The following is a 14,652-nucleotide window of genomic DNA, read 5'->3' on the forward strand; positions in this document are numbered from 1 at the left end:
TCTCTTGTTTCCTGTTATATCCTTGATGCACCTCCGGCATTCCTGAATAGTATCTATCACTGTTCTCGGATCAACTGTTTTCTTGTGACCTGCATCCTTGTCGGCCCCACCTATGACCTGCTCGCATCCGCCAACAGCCCCTCTGTCGTAGCCTTCCGGTGGTTCCCCGACCCGCGCTGCGAGTTCCGTTTCCGCCGTGACTTGACCTAGGCTACAGGTCACCTTCCTGTAGCGCACAAGCCGTCTTGATCTCTCTTCCACTCGCGAAAGTGCGTCGGCGTCTTGATTCCGTTTGGCACTCTAGTACAGCATCTGACAGTCATATTCCTCCAGCTTTAACCTAAATTTCATCAATCTGGATGACAGATCTTATATACTACGCGCTCACGTCAGGTGTTTATGGTCAGTACATATCAGGAACTTCCTTTCATATACACACGCTCTAAAATATTTCACTGCCCAACGAATGGCCAACATATCCCTCTCAATAACGTACTGTACACTCATTCTGCCTTGTCCAACGTCTTCGAGGTGTAATCGACAAGTACGTCCCTTCCGATTTTTCCATGACTTAAAACCACTCCAATGTTTGATTGGTAGCATCCGTTGTAATTATGAAGTCCTTTCTAAAATCTACTCCAACGGCCTTGCCGCAGTGGTAACACCGGTTCCTGTCAGATCACCGAAGTTAAGAGCTGTCGGGCTGGGCTAGCACTTGGATGGGTGACCATCCGGTCTGCCGAGCGCTGTTGGCAAGCGGGATGCACTCAGTCCTTGTAAGGCAAACTGAGGAGCTGCTTGATTGAGAAGTAGCGGCTCCGGTCTCGGAAACTGACATACGGCCGGGAGAGCGGTGTGCTGACCACATGCCCCTCCCTATCCGCATTCAGTGACGCCTGTGGGCTGAGGATGACACGGCGGCCGATCGGTGCCTTTGGGCCTTATGGCCTGTTAAGGGGGAGTTTAATTTAGTTTTTAGTTCCAAAATCCAGGCACTGCAGAATAGGCGGACTGATCAGCTTCTCTTTCAAATGCTGAAAAGCGTCTTGTTGCTCGACACCTCAGCAGTATTTTAACGTCACAGCCCATTAATTAGGATTTAATTATTTCACCTGGAATTAATATGAAAAGAAATTCTGGGTTGTGAACTATTTTTTTATTAAAATGGAAAGCAATGGTGGCAATGTTAAAAAAGGAACTGGAGCCTCTTCCGTTAAATGACTAACTTAATTCTGAACTTTTACGAAAGTTAACTCAATTTTTTCTGAAAGTAGCTACGGCTCACAGATTTGGCTTGCAGAGCAAATATTTTAGTAGAATTTGTTACTGACTGTGAAGTGAAACATGTTTTGTTACTGACTGTGAACTGAAACATGTTTCCTTGCGGAGCCGTCTCAGGCGCTGCAGTCATGGACTGTGCGGCAGGTCCCGGCGGAGGTTCGAGTCCCTCGGGCATGGGTGGGTGTGTTTGTCCTCAGGATAATTTAGGTTAGGTAGTGTGTAAGCTTAGGGACTGATGACCTTAGCAGTTAAGTCCCACAAGATTTCGCACACATTTGAACATTTTTTTTTAGTATTAAACTGATAACCGAAGTTCGTAATATTGAAATGTTTGCAGGTTCTATAGTATTTCACAAACAAAACTCTACTGCACAAACTACAATAAACAAAAGGAATACTTCCGTGTTTAAGAAAACACACAAAATCATGAATCTGTAAGGGAGGGACAGGTTTATATGTCAATTATGTTTGAACTTCAACAGTATATTTTAAACAAATAAAAGTCAACTTACACTATTCCACACAGCCTAATATTTGAAACAAAAGGTCCTCTATATGAAACGCACTATAATCAAACACGCACTTGGTACGCTGACATCTAATAACAGTTCCAACAGCAAATAATGAAGTAACAGCTTAAGGAAGATCTACTATGACCATTTCATCGGATCCGCAGAATCAGTTGCGTAACATGAGTTAAGGTAACAAATAGAAAAGAGAAAAAGAGCAGAGCAAAAACAAGAAGAGAACAGTGCACTTGTTACAGGACTATTTATACTAATTACGCATTACGGTCTTTGTATAATTATTGATATATTATCCAGAGGTGTCTAGCATAGCTCCATTACTTTGGGCAAATTTCTTTAATAAATAATTAAGCGCTTCGCGATTTTGCAGAAGTTTCTTACAAAACGCCGGTAGTATCCCACAAGGCCTAAATACGCCTTTAATCGCTTCGTCATTTTGGGCTGTGAGCACTCCTTTATCATCTCCACCTTGTGTGGATCTGGCCTCAAACCCTGGGACGATAAAATATGACCCAAATAGCACACTTAGTTTCGCAAAGACTCACACTTGCCCACTTTTAGTTTTAAATTGTGGAGTCTAAACCTTTCGAATATCTCCGTCAGCCGCACATTATGTTTCTCTAAGGAGGAGCCAAATAGATGAAAAATTTTACACCCTGTAGCCCTGTCAAGACGGAGTTCATTAACTTCTGAAATGTACTAGGAGCTGTTTTAAGACCCATGGGCGTTCGTTTGTACTCGTACTGCCCATAGGACATACTGAAAGGCGTCTTTTCTCGATATTTTATTTAATAAGACTTGATAAGTCGAAATTCGAGAAGTACTTTAACTTTTCTAAGTGCGAAGATTCTCCTTTAGCACATTTATTCCTGATTTCAGCTGCGGTTTGTTTTTACTGACATGCTTCACACTGAACGATTGCCGCAAGAATTTCCGCTCCGAAACTGCCTCTGTTACCACCCGTCGACAGTCTACAGATACACTCTCGTCTGTAGTGTTCAGGACACTCGTCAGGCATTCTCCTGATTATACTTTTACTAATACCTCAGGCAAATACACGCCTTTGGTGATTTCCTGTTTCGGAATTATTCGGAGTGATAGCCTCTCTCATTGCATTCACCTCTCTTTTTCTTCGACACACCCGTTCCTCCTGAGGTCCTATTTTTAATTCTGAAATAATTTGTTTGCTATCTTTTTGATTCTTTCCGGCATTACCTTTTGCCCGTCTCTGTGGCGTTCCGAGGATACTGAGTTTCTGCCACTATTCGATCTCGCCTTTCCACATGTTTCTCTCTTTGCACTTAAGCATCTCTCGAAATGTACTATGTGGAGATCACCCTGTGTCTCCGTCATCTTTCCCTTCCACGCCTTTCGCTCAGCGTCTGAGGTTTCTCTTACAGAGCCTTCTCTTTCTTGTATCTGCACAGCCGCACCAAAGTTTCTGTCTTCTAGTACCAATCTGCACCGGGTAGAGCTCACACTCTTGCTTCGTTTTCATTATAATTCGTTCCCCGAGGATCCACAGTCTTCCGGTGGACTCTATGTTCTCTGAAAAAGTCTCGGCCCAGCATCGCGTCAAATGGAAGATCCACTTCTTCCCTGCCGTGCGGGGTAGCCGCGTGGTCTGCGACGCCTTGCCACTGTCTGCACCGCTCCCCCATCGGAGGTTTGGGTCCTCCCTTGGGCATGGGTGTGTGTGTGTGTGTGTGTGTTGTCCTATGCGTGGGTTAGTTTCAGTAAGATTAAGTAGTATGTAAGCCTAGGAACCGATGACCTCAGCAGTTTGGTCCCATATGAACTTACCAGAAATTTCTAATATTCCACATCTTCCCCAATTACTTGGAAACGATGTCTCATTCGCATTCGTTCCTCTTTCGTAATTCGAGAGTTACATTTCCCTCTGTCCTTGCAACAGTATTAGCTATTCCCCGAATCCTGATACGTTCCGCTGGATTATACCATCCACTGTTCGTCAAACTACTTCTCCTAACTACGCTTATCTGTGCACCAGTATAAATCTCAGGCAATTAGAGTGCCGTCCTGAGATTCCAATTGTATAAACTCATTTTTACTGTCACATCGATCGTTAATATATTTCCAGGTAAGGCATAAGGCGACTGCTTTCTTATGCCATTACTTAGTTTTCCTGGCTTTTACATCTCCTATGTAGATTTTGTGCATGGCAAACATTTTCTGGGCAGTCTCTCGCGCAGTAATCATTCTGTGTAGATTTAAAAATTCATTCCAGACTTCAGATGCACACATCGGTCTCTATGACTTGGCGAATTACAAAGTGGGCACTTAACTACTCGTGACTGATCCGTTTCCCTGTCCTTTGTTGATACATCTTTCTTATTCGTTTATCTGTACGACACTCTCACGCCATATGGCCTGGATTCCCACACGTGAAGCACTTGCTGGCTTTCTTCTCGGTCTGGAGCACCGCATCACCAACTGGGGCGATCATCTGTTCTCGGGCCGCGGGATGGCACTCTCCTCTGGCAAAGCTGTCTCTACAGCCTGTGCTAACGTTAGCTGCTCACCTCGCGCACGCACTATTGTCTTTATCCTGTCATCGTAAATCCCTTGGATAAACACTCTCAATTTTCAGACGAGAGCACGGCTGCCTTCTAGCTTCGATTCTAGCATGGTGACTCTGATTGCTTCTCTGAAATGGTGCGGCATGTTATCCAACCTTGAGCCCCACTGGGCTATACTTTCGCCCCTTTCTTGCCGATTTGCAAACAGCTGATATGTGTAGGAGTTCAGTACCCATTTACCAGCATAGTTTTATACTAATATAGCACGTGTGGGGCGGCGGGTGGAATTTTGTTGTTGTTATATAAAATGTAGAATGTAATGTAGAAAAGATGCATTTCCCGGCCGATTAGCAATATATGTGGGGCGGCGGGTGGAAATTTTTGTTATATAAAATGTTCCTATTATTTATTTAATGCTGTTGTTTGCCGTTCTCAACACTGGCTCTCTAACTACAATATTGACAACCAGAAAGTGATTAGCAAACATGAAGGCTGTAATTAGAATTCCTAGTGCCCACTTCATCTGAGAAATACACTTATAGCTACAGCTTATAGCTCTGAGGAATTAGGAGATTGTCTGGGATTCATAATCAAAAACGATTCTGTCTAAAATGTTCATTATATTCTGAAAGTCACAGGCCAAAAGGAATCCACACAATCCAACTAACAGAGCAGTTCAGAGTCTAATGCGCTGATGCAACTATAACTGTTCAAATTAAAGGTTTAAGTGAACGCTCGCCATAATTTGATGATAATGTTCATCAAACGCATCGCTAAATAATGGTAGAATGTCTGTCCCGTGGCGGCACGTGAAAATACGACATACGCAAACTGAAGATATATCATTAAAGTCATCCCAGAATTAACACTTCACTCGAAAATGATTTCATGGTTACACATATCCCAAGTAACTTATTACGGCATCCGAGGCTGTTTATAGCAATGATACCGATGCGACGCGACTCCCGGCACAGGTGGTGCGCTAATCAGCGTCTGGAGAGAACTGGGGCCTTCTTCTCTTGCGCAGCGTTCTTATCTATAAAGCCGCGGTGCCGACGGCTATGGGAACGCCTGATTAAATCCGCTCTCCCGACTAGCCGCTGGGCTAGTAATGCACCACTTTAAGTTATTGAATAAATCATTGCTTCCTTTGCTGACGGCTGATGAAGCTCTCAATTTAAATGTGCAATCAGCACACAGGTAAGTAATCATAATAAAAGTCTGACGTGGCTAAGTCAAATATTTTGGGTGAGAGAATTAATTTAATTGCACTACACGCAGTAGACGAGCTCTGAACTTGCCCTTTGGAGATACGCTATCGCTATAGTTTTATAGTTATTCAGTTGAAACTTCTCATATCTTTATGATTATAGCGGATCTCCCTTATACTTAAATTTAAACATCCTAGCCTTATTTATTCGCCTACTTAATCTATCTTGCTTCCTTAATTTTTAAGACAAAAACCAGAAAATCATGAATTTCAACTAAAATTTTAATTTGTGAGATCCAGAATACTGTTTCTACTAAATTATTATGAAAAAGGAATCTAAATATAAATTTTTAAGTTTCTAGCTCTTTTCTGTTGCGCCAATGATTTTTACAGAAGAACGTCCAAATTTCGAAAATGGTTAAAGTTATTGAACTTATATTCAACACATATTGATTTAGTATTACTCCTGACATGCTAGAAACGTTTCAGGTTATTTACTTGGTTTGTAAAGTATTGCGCAACATTTCTGACGTCAGAGCTAGTTACAGCGGACTGGCTGGCACACAATGGAAAGACTGATGTGAATTTTATACGGCGTGAGTAGGCTGCTTCCCTACACACGCACACTCATGAAGGGCGCTTAGCTCTCTGGCTAATACATTGCTCGTTACATGCTGAGCCCACTATTTTAGTTTCAACAAATTTAGAAGAGTGTCATGCTGCTCTTGGTCTATGAGTGGAAATGCTAGATCACAATTGTCAAGGAACTCGTTTAAAGAGTTCTTAGTGCCATCAAACGTTTGAGTCATTAATTTTAGCACATCTGAGAAACTGGCCCCTTTGTGATTAAGACGCATCACAGCCTGCACCGGAAACACTATCTCCGTCTCGTGATATGCCAGCTAGTCTTTCAACTCACCGTTTGAGTTCTCACCACTGCCGTTGAGCAGTGGCGGCTCGCTTTGCTGGCCTAACTACTTCTGGCACCGGTATCGATAGTCGCCTCCCTTGTGACTTATCTTTGGTTTTCGTCGTTGAGGTGTGGAGGCTCGGCGTGGAGGTGCGAGTTGTGAACGACACGTGACGGAAGGAGTGGGACTGGAGCAGCAGAGTCTGGCAGCGGGGTTTGGGTGGGTCGATGTGGGTTTGACAACGGGTGTACCCAGACGGGTCGCCGAGTGACTTGTCGAAAGTTTGGCAGCCGCTGAAGAAAGTGTCTCAGTTCGTGCTCTGGAGTTCTGGTGACGCGGGCCTCCTTGTGTTATTTGAAAAGACGTGTGCGGTGGCTAGAGAGGGCCAGTGATTGTTAGTGCGTGCTTTCTGAATCCACGTGATTCTGTTAATTGGTAAACCGCGTGTGTGTCTTCGCTTGGGGTGCGATCTTATGAATTAAAGTGGTAACAGCGGTGAATGGCACTGTACCCGATCGTGGTACTGTATCTGGTACTGGCTATCAATTTGTGTGTATTTTAGTCATAACTGAACTACATAGGGCTACTACTGAGTGAAATATCCTGCCTTGCTTACGAGTTTAATTGCACCTGATTTGTATGTACCTGTGCCCTGTATGTTAGATGTACTCGCTTATCATCTTACCTAGACAAAGGTGTATGTATTTATTGTGTACGACAAAATCCATTCTAATTATCTGTGCCAATCTCAGCGAGTTTCCCCTGACCTGATAAAAAGCCTTGTGAAGGCTTATTTAAGTCTGGATTTAACTATTTGTTTTAGGTAAGATTACGAGTTGTATTTATTTTGCTAAGGCGAGTCTCATCATTTGTGAGTGTATATTCAGTTATTGTTTGAGGGTTCTGCCTCGCCTGTGATTTATATTCACAGTCGATTGCGAAACAAGTTAGTCTGCTTTGGTGTCTGCAGCCGTGCCTTTTGGCCGCTACCTTGGCGGCATCCTGCTCAACGCCCGAGGTCTACGTTGAGTAGTTTTCAAGTTCCTTGGAGCTATACTTGGGTTGAGCGACTGTCACCAGGGTTTCAGGCTCCGTAGGTTGAAGGGATTAACTCATGAACTTCGTAAATTACGATTTAAATTTCATTCTTACCGTTCATAAACTCAGATGCTTTTTGTTTAATGAATATTGTTTGATTTTGCTTACACTGCTATATTTCAGTAGTTTGTCATCTTATATGCTACTACATTTCTGATGGTTTTCATGTTGTTATTAACCTGGAATTAAACTGATCAGTATGTTTTTCTTAAATAAATATTAATTTGGTGAAAACGACGAACTGTCTAATGTGTCTCCCTTCCACGTGTCGATGTTTGATCGTTTCCTGCCCTGAACCTGTTACCTGGGTATCAGCCGTTGCTTTGGTGAGGCTTCTGCTGCGAAGCGTTGCCTTGCGCCGTCGCTCGTCGTCACCTCTGTCGCCGATGCTGGTCTGCCTTCCGCTGTCTCACGCAGCCGTCTTCAGCCTCAGGCCTCTATCTGAGCTGCTGCCGCCGCTGGCTGTCCTCACGCCGTATGTTACCCACGCCCCTGTTTGTCGCCACCGGTAATGCTGCACCACCTCTGCGTCGTCTTCAATCCCGTGCCGCCCTCTGAGGCTGCCGCTGCCGCTGGCTGCGTCTCTCACACTTGTCTGCGACCTGGCGCCGCTGTCGGCAGCTGCCGATGCCGATGGACTGCCTCTGTGTGCCGTCTGCAATCCTGCTCTGCCCACCGTGGCTCCAGTTGCCCTCGCGCCGTTGTCCACGTCCTCTCGCTGCCGTGGGATTTCGTCGTCCAGGCGCCGTCCGTCCGTTCCTACTGCACCGTACCTGGCCTACTTATAGGACGCCCTCTCTGGCCCCAGGCGCCGTGTGTCCGCTGCTACCGAGGCTACGCCGGCCACGGTCGCCTTCTGTGATGTCCTCCTTGTCCCCAGATGCCGTCTGTCTGTTGCTGGGCTGGTGCTGGCCTCATCTTCCGTCTTCTCCAGGCGCTGTCGTATCGTCGGTCGCAACGTCTCCTTCTTCTTCTCGGGAGGTCTTTTACTCTCCAGGCTCCTGGATCTGCCACTGGCCTGCCTACGAGTTATTCCTACTTAGGCTATCTGGAGACTTCGGCGCCACCTCAGTGGATGCACAGTCTGTGGTGCTCGGAATACGCCCCATAGCAATCACGATCAAATACAGAGCTGCAAGGTACTGGTTAAAGACGGGGAGACTAGATAGGGTAGACACAATAGCTAGTGGGCCGACACAGACGATGCGTCACCTTAAAATATGGCGTTAGGACACATGGCAAGGCAAGTGGGATGTAAGTGATAAGGGACGTTGAATAAGGGACGTTGACTGCACGACTTCCTCCCTGATATAGAGGAGCGGTCAAGAATCAAACGCCGACCTCTGTGACCGAGCGGTTCTAGGCGCATCAGTCCGGAACCGCACTGCTGCTACGGTCGCAGATTCGAATCCTGCCTCGGGCATGGATGTGTGTGATGTCCTTAGGTTGGTTAGGTTTAAGTAGTTCTAAATCTAGGGGACTGATGACCTCTGATGTTAAGTCCCGTAATGCTTAGAGCCATTTGAACCATTTTTAAGAATGAAACATATCGATCGCAGCCGCGGTATGGTACATTTCCTAACAGGACACGAACCTTATCTCACGCACTTAAACCGCGTGAGTGAGGCAGACACCTATATGCACATGCTGGGGAGAAGGTTCCCCAGAACACACTCTTTTTCTGCGGGGAATACGCGAGGAATAGACATACACTACACCTAGACTTCACAGAAAGAGATGTAGACATAAACACAGGAATAAGACATGAAGAACAATGGGCACAATTAAACGTATTGACAAACAGTATATTAAAAACAACGCATGAAGGGTTCCTGCGGACACATAACAGACACGCCTATATGCAACGTAACAAGAGCCAGCAGAGGGCGGACAGCGATACCTACAGTGACAGTGAAAACAGTGACAATGAGGAGGGACAGGAAGAGGCAGAAGAGATATGACAGTAAATAAGCATAAGGCGCTGGCGATCTAGCCAAAAAATCACCAAATGCTGTACACGGATGAGCACCTAAGGTTAATACATAGGATTAGCAGTACTATTTCTCTACTAATAACCATTTGTGAACGTGTGTGTGTGTGTGTGTGTGTGTGTGTGTGTGCGTGTGTGTGTGTGTGTGTGTGTGTGTGCATGTGTGTCACTGGCAGTCAACGACTCCAATAAACCATTCCGAGTATTCATCGTCAGTCACAATCGATGATGACACTAACAAATCTCTCTTCTATCCTATCATCCTTTTATATTCTTCTTAAATAAAAACAACAACATTCTATTTATATTTCAGCCCTAATTATTGTTATTTTGAAAAGTACTATTCTTTCTAAATGTTGTAGATTCAACGAAAGAAAAGAAAACTGCAAAAGGATGAAAAACGAAAATTGTAAGATGTACGACCTGAACATCAGGTAACAGCTCTATAATTTGGCAATAAGTAAAAGAAAAAAAATCAAGCAATGAAAAAGGTGTTCTCAAAGCCGTTCCGTCGTTTAGCTTGATGTCGGGCTGAGTAGATTCGATATTCCAATTATTATTCCAGTTATTCCTGATAACTGAAAGCAAATCCACAACCTACCCCACACCTGCACCAGAAAATAGAGCCCCTACGTCCCATCCAGTCAGAGGCCTAGACGCTCAGTGACATTGGAGACTGGAGAAGGTCCGTCTAGTCAGCTAACGTGGAGACGGCAAACTGGAAGTTCTAAAGACTTATGAAACTTGGTCGAGATTTAATCTAACAATGGCCAGACTTTGATAACTGCAGTCCTTAATTGCTCAACTGAGCCAGAATTGGATAATGACTTAAATGAAAGTACACTACTCCTCATTCCAAAATGGCAGCTAAGTATGAGCGCGAGCAGAGCCAGAGCGAATACTACAGTCTAGGTCCTGGGCCTGACCTACACAGACGTCCCTCTTGGACCGATGTCTGTACTGAACTCCCTCACGGGCTAAGTCGCCTCCGCCATTATACGGTGGCAATTCCAGACATCCTCCTGTGGGGCCACGAGTATGACCATACATGGTCACCGCCAACTCACTGCCGCCCTCGCGGCTCGACACGTGAGCTCACGTGATACCTATTTCCGGCCAACACCCAAACCAACGCCCTTCCTGTGGCATCTCCTTTGTACTCTGAGTACTTTCTAGAAAACTAATTCGGTCTGGCTGCTATTCTGCTACCTTTCAGGAGTTGTATTTTTTTGAAACATGTGACACTGCAAACCTATCAGTGGACTCTTCTAGTGAGGTCAGTAAACTGCACTGTGATGCACAATGACTCTCTCACAGCGTCTGCAACTGGATTTGGCGGAGCGTCTCCGTGACGCTTTCGGGCATACTAAATAAAGCTGTGACGAAACGCTCTACTCTTCTTCTTCTGATCTTCTCTGTTTCCTCTATCTGTCCCATTTGGTACGGATCCCAAACTGACTAGCAACATTCAAGTATTGGCTAGACGATGGTTTTGTAAGCTAGCTCCCTTATGAACAGTTTACGCTTCCTGAGAATTCTTCTAGTGAATACCAGTCTGGCACCGTCCTTACTTGCGATTCATTGTAAGGTGTCGTTCCACTTTAAATCACTCTGTACGCATACCTCCTGTGACTGCTACACAGTCTTGTAGCCGAAGGTCTTCCTGTCTGTTTATGCGCAACTTGTCACATCTATGAATCACTGATCAAGGACAACAGGTATTTTCGATATTCGTTGATCCCACCAAGGCGATGGACTTAGTAGTGCACTGTAGACTGTTTACGAAGGTACGACTAAATGGAAAAAATTCCCCACGTATATGAGCGGCTACTAAATTTTTTTAGCAATAGAACCTAATAATTACGGGTCTGAAAAATTATACTGTAATGTTCGAATACAGAATTAGTGGTGTTCTGATAGACACAGTCACGGCTATTAAACATCTAAACGTCCCGGTATGAAACGGAACGAGTACGTAAGGACGGTAGGGGGGAAGAAGAATGGTCAACTTTAGTTTATTGCGAGAATTTTAGGGAAAGTGTAGCTCGTCTATAAAGGAGACAGTGCGTAGAATATTAGTGCGATTCATTCTTGAGAACCGATCGGAGTTTTGGATCCCAACCACGTCGAATTAAGGGAAGATATCTAGGCAGTTCAGAAACGAGTTGCTAGATCTTTTACCCTTAGGATCTATCAACATGCGAGTATTACCGAGATGCTTCGTGAACTCAAATGGGAATTCCTGGAGGGAAGACGACGTTCTTTCCGCTTAACACTACTGAGCACATTTAGAGAACCGGAATTTGTGGTTGACTGCTGAGATATCCTATTGCCACCAACATACAGTTAACGCAAGAACATCAGAGACAAGACGGGAGAAGTTAGAGCTTGTACGGAGGCATATACAGGGTGTAAATTTTAAGTTGACAAACCAGAATAACTCGAAAATAAGTTGCACACGACAAAATGTATAGAATCCAAAGCTGATTATTTTCGAGGGGGACGTCGGCTGGTGCTAAAATTAGCCTGCCGCCACAGATCCCTGGGGGTGGGGCGGGAGTCAACTTTAAAATTTAAAATGGGAACCTCCATTTTTTATTGCAGAATCACATTCAACGTAAAAAACTAGGTACATTTTGCCTTAAGCATTTGTTTTGATTGGTAGTTGGCGCTGTAATTCAAAAAATCCATGATTTCATTTTTGCGTGGAAAATCGTTACGGATGGTTAAAAAATATTTATTTTGTAAAATTTGATTCGCTAAAACTTAAACTCTCCCTCTCTCCCCATAGGGTGGGGTTTGAGAGAGAGGAATTAGAGTTTTACGAATGTTGAACCAAATATTAATTTTTTCCGCAGATTTGGATAAGTTCTGTTTGTAAAACTATAATTCCTCTCTCTCAAACCCCACCCTATGGGGAGAGAGAGAGAGAGTTTTAGTTTTAGGGAATCAAAATTTTCAAAGTAAATAAGTAATTTTTATCCATCCGTAACCATTTTCAACGCAGAAATGAGAACATGGACTTTCTTGAATTACAGCGCCAACAACCAAGAATCAAAACAAAAGTTTAAAACAAAATGTACGTAGTTTTTTGTGTAGAATGTGATTCTGCAATAAAAAATGTGGGTTCTCATTTGACATTTTAAAGTTGCCACACGCCACCTCCTCAGGGGGCTGAGGTGGCGGGCTAATTTTAGCACCAGCGGATGTCCCCCTCGAAAATAATCAACTGTGGATTCTACACATTTTTTCGTGTGTAGCTTATTTCTCGAGTTATTCTGGTTTGTCAACAAAATTTACACCTTGTAGACAGTCGTTTTCCGCTCGCTCCATTTTCGAGTACAACAGGAAAGGGAATGTCTAGCACTGGTAGTTCGCCAAGCACAGCTCTGTGGCTTGCGTAGGGTGTCTCTAGCTGATGGTATGTTTATGATACGGGTCAAGTGCCAATCCCTGAACCAAGCATCGATTCTCTACAGGTCTTCCTACATTTCGCTATAATTTGCAAGCGCTGAGACTGCTCAGACTGACTCAGAAGAGTGACTCCGAACGTGAGGGTCCTGGGAACCTTGCGAGAGCAAAGGGTAAATCACGTTGCTACCAGACGGTCATCATACGAGGAAGAGCTAGAGGCTGGAGCTCACACCTTCCTCACAAGGGAACCTCCCCATCGCACCCCTTTCACATTTAGTGGTAACATTGCCCAGTGGATAGCCCGTCAGAAATTGAACACAGACCAAGCGTGAAAACAGGAAGAAGATGTATTGAATTATAAAAAAAAAAGAAAAATAGAAACAGTGAACGATCCAAGCTCAACAACTACAACATTGAGTAGAGAGATGAAATGCGGCGTCGTGCTTGAGTGGTGACGGTGCAGGAATGCAGAACAGGTGGGCCGTTTTCAAAACATACTCGTACCATTAGTTTTTATTTTTATTTTTCTCCACAACATTATGAACTATCCGTCCGTTGATTAAAATGAGGCTTGGCATTTGTCATGCTATACATTGGTTATAGAATATGAATCATGTGGTAAGAATACATTATTGCCGCAAGCAAATGTGATGGATAGTGAGATCAGGCGAGCTATCACATAGACGTCTCAAAGAAATGAAAACAATAAATAAACAGATGTGAACTATGTTAGAACAAAGGAATTCAGGAGTAAAAAAATTCTAAAACGGAACGCAACTACAAAAACGTTAGAAAGATATGTTGTGATACAGCATAGAGAAACTGTGCTATTGTGAAACTGTTGCGTTCATTTGTTACAGCTTATGCGACAAACTATTATATTTTGATAATTTTCTTGGGAGTATTCACATTCACATTATCACGAACACCAATATCGAGCAAAGGGGCATATTTCAACCACACAACAGGCGTATAAACTAGGTGCGGCGACAAGAGATTCCTATTATATGACGCGCGTGGTGTCACTAATGCCGTGTATAATACACCAAACGTCGTTTTCGGCGGAGGATTAGGTTAAGTTGACTTGTCATCAGAGGTCAGCGGTTCCTATTCGAAAGACACTTCCTTTCGGTTACTGATAGAGTAGTTGTGCAGAATCATCTTTCATTGTATATCCGTTCCTTACAACTCGCTGTTACAACGAACGTTACACCAAGACACAGACACAAATTTGAATACAGCGAACAGCGGAAAAAAAAATTGGCGCGATAGAGCTTGGAACTTGGTTCGCACCTTTCACAGTCTAACACCGTGACCACTCAACCACAACGTCCTGTCTGCTGCAGCTTCCTCAGTGATACACTTTGTGAGCTTGAACCATTCACTATTTCTATTTTGCTTCTTTTTTCACAGTTCAGTATACCTTCTGGGTTGTCTTACCACTAAATCTAAAGTGGTTGCGATGGGGAGTTTCCTTTATCAGTTGGTTCCAACAACCAACACATGTTTCCTCCCGCGAGAGTTTCCTCACCTAGTGCGTAAGAGACTGGTTATTCGTTGGCAGTTCGGGGTAAAAACCACCTCTACCGATAATGGACAGACGGGCCGGACGTTCTGCAAAATATTTTTAAAACATATTGGTTGGTTAATTCAGAACTGCAGAGAGATATATAAGAAAAGT

General features: G+C 44.0%; 1 pseudogene; it reads left to right on the forward strand.

Annotated features, from left to right (window-relative positions):
* Positions 1-637: 637 nt before the first annotated feature.
* Positions 638-755, forward strand: LOC124620722 (annotated as a pseudogene).
* The last annotated feature ends 13,897 nt before the right edge of the window (positions 756-14,652 follow it).

Source organism: Schistocerca americana, chromosome 6, assembly GCF_021461395.2.
Source record: "Schistocerca americana isolate TAMUIC-IGC-003095 chromosome 6, iqSchAmer2.1, whole genome shotgun sequence".
NCBI lineage: Eukaryota > Metazoa > Arthropoda > Insecta > Orthoptera > Acrididae > Schistocerca > Schistocerca americana.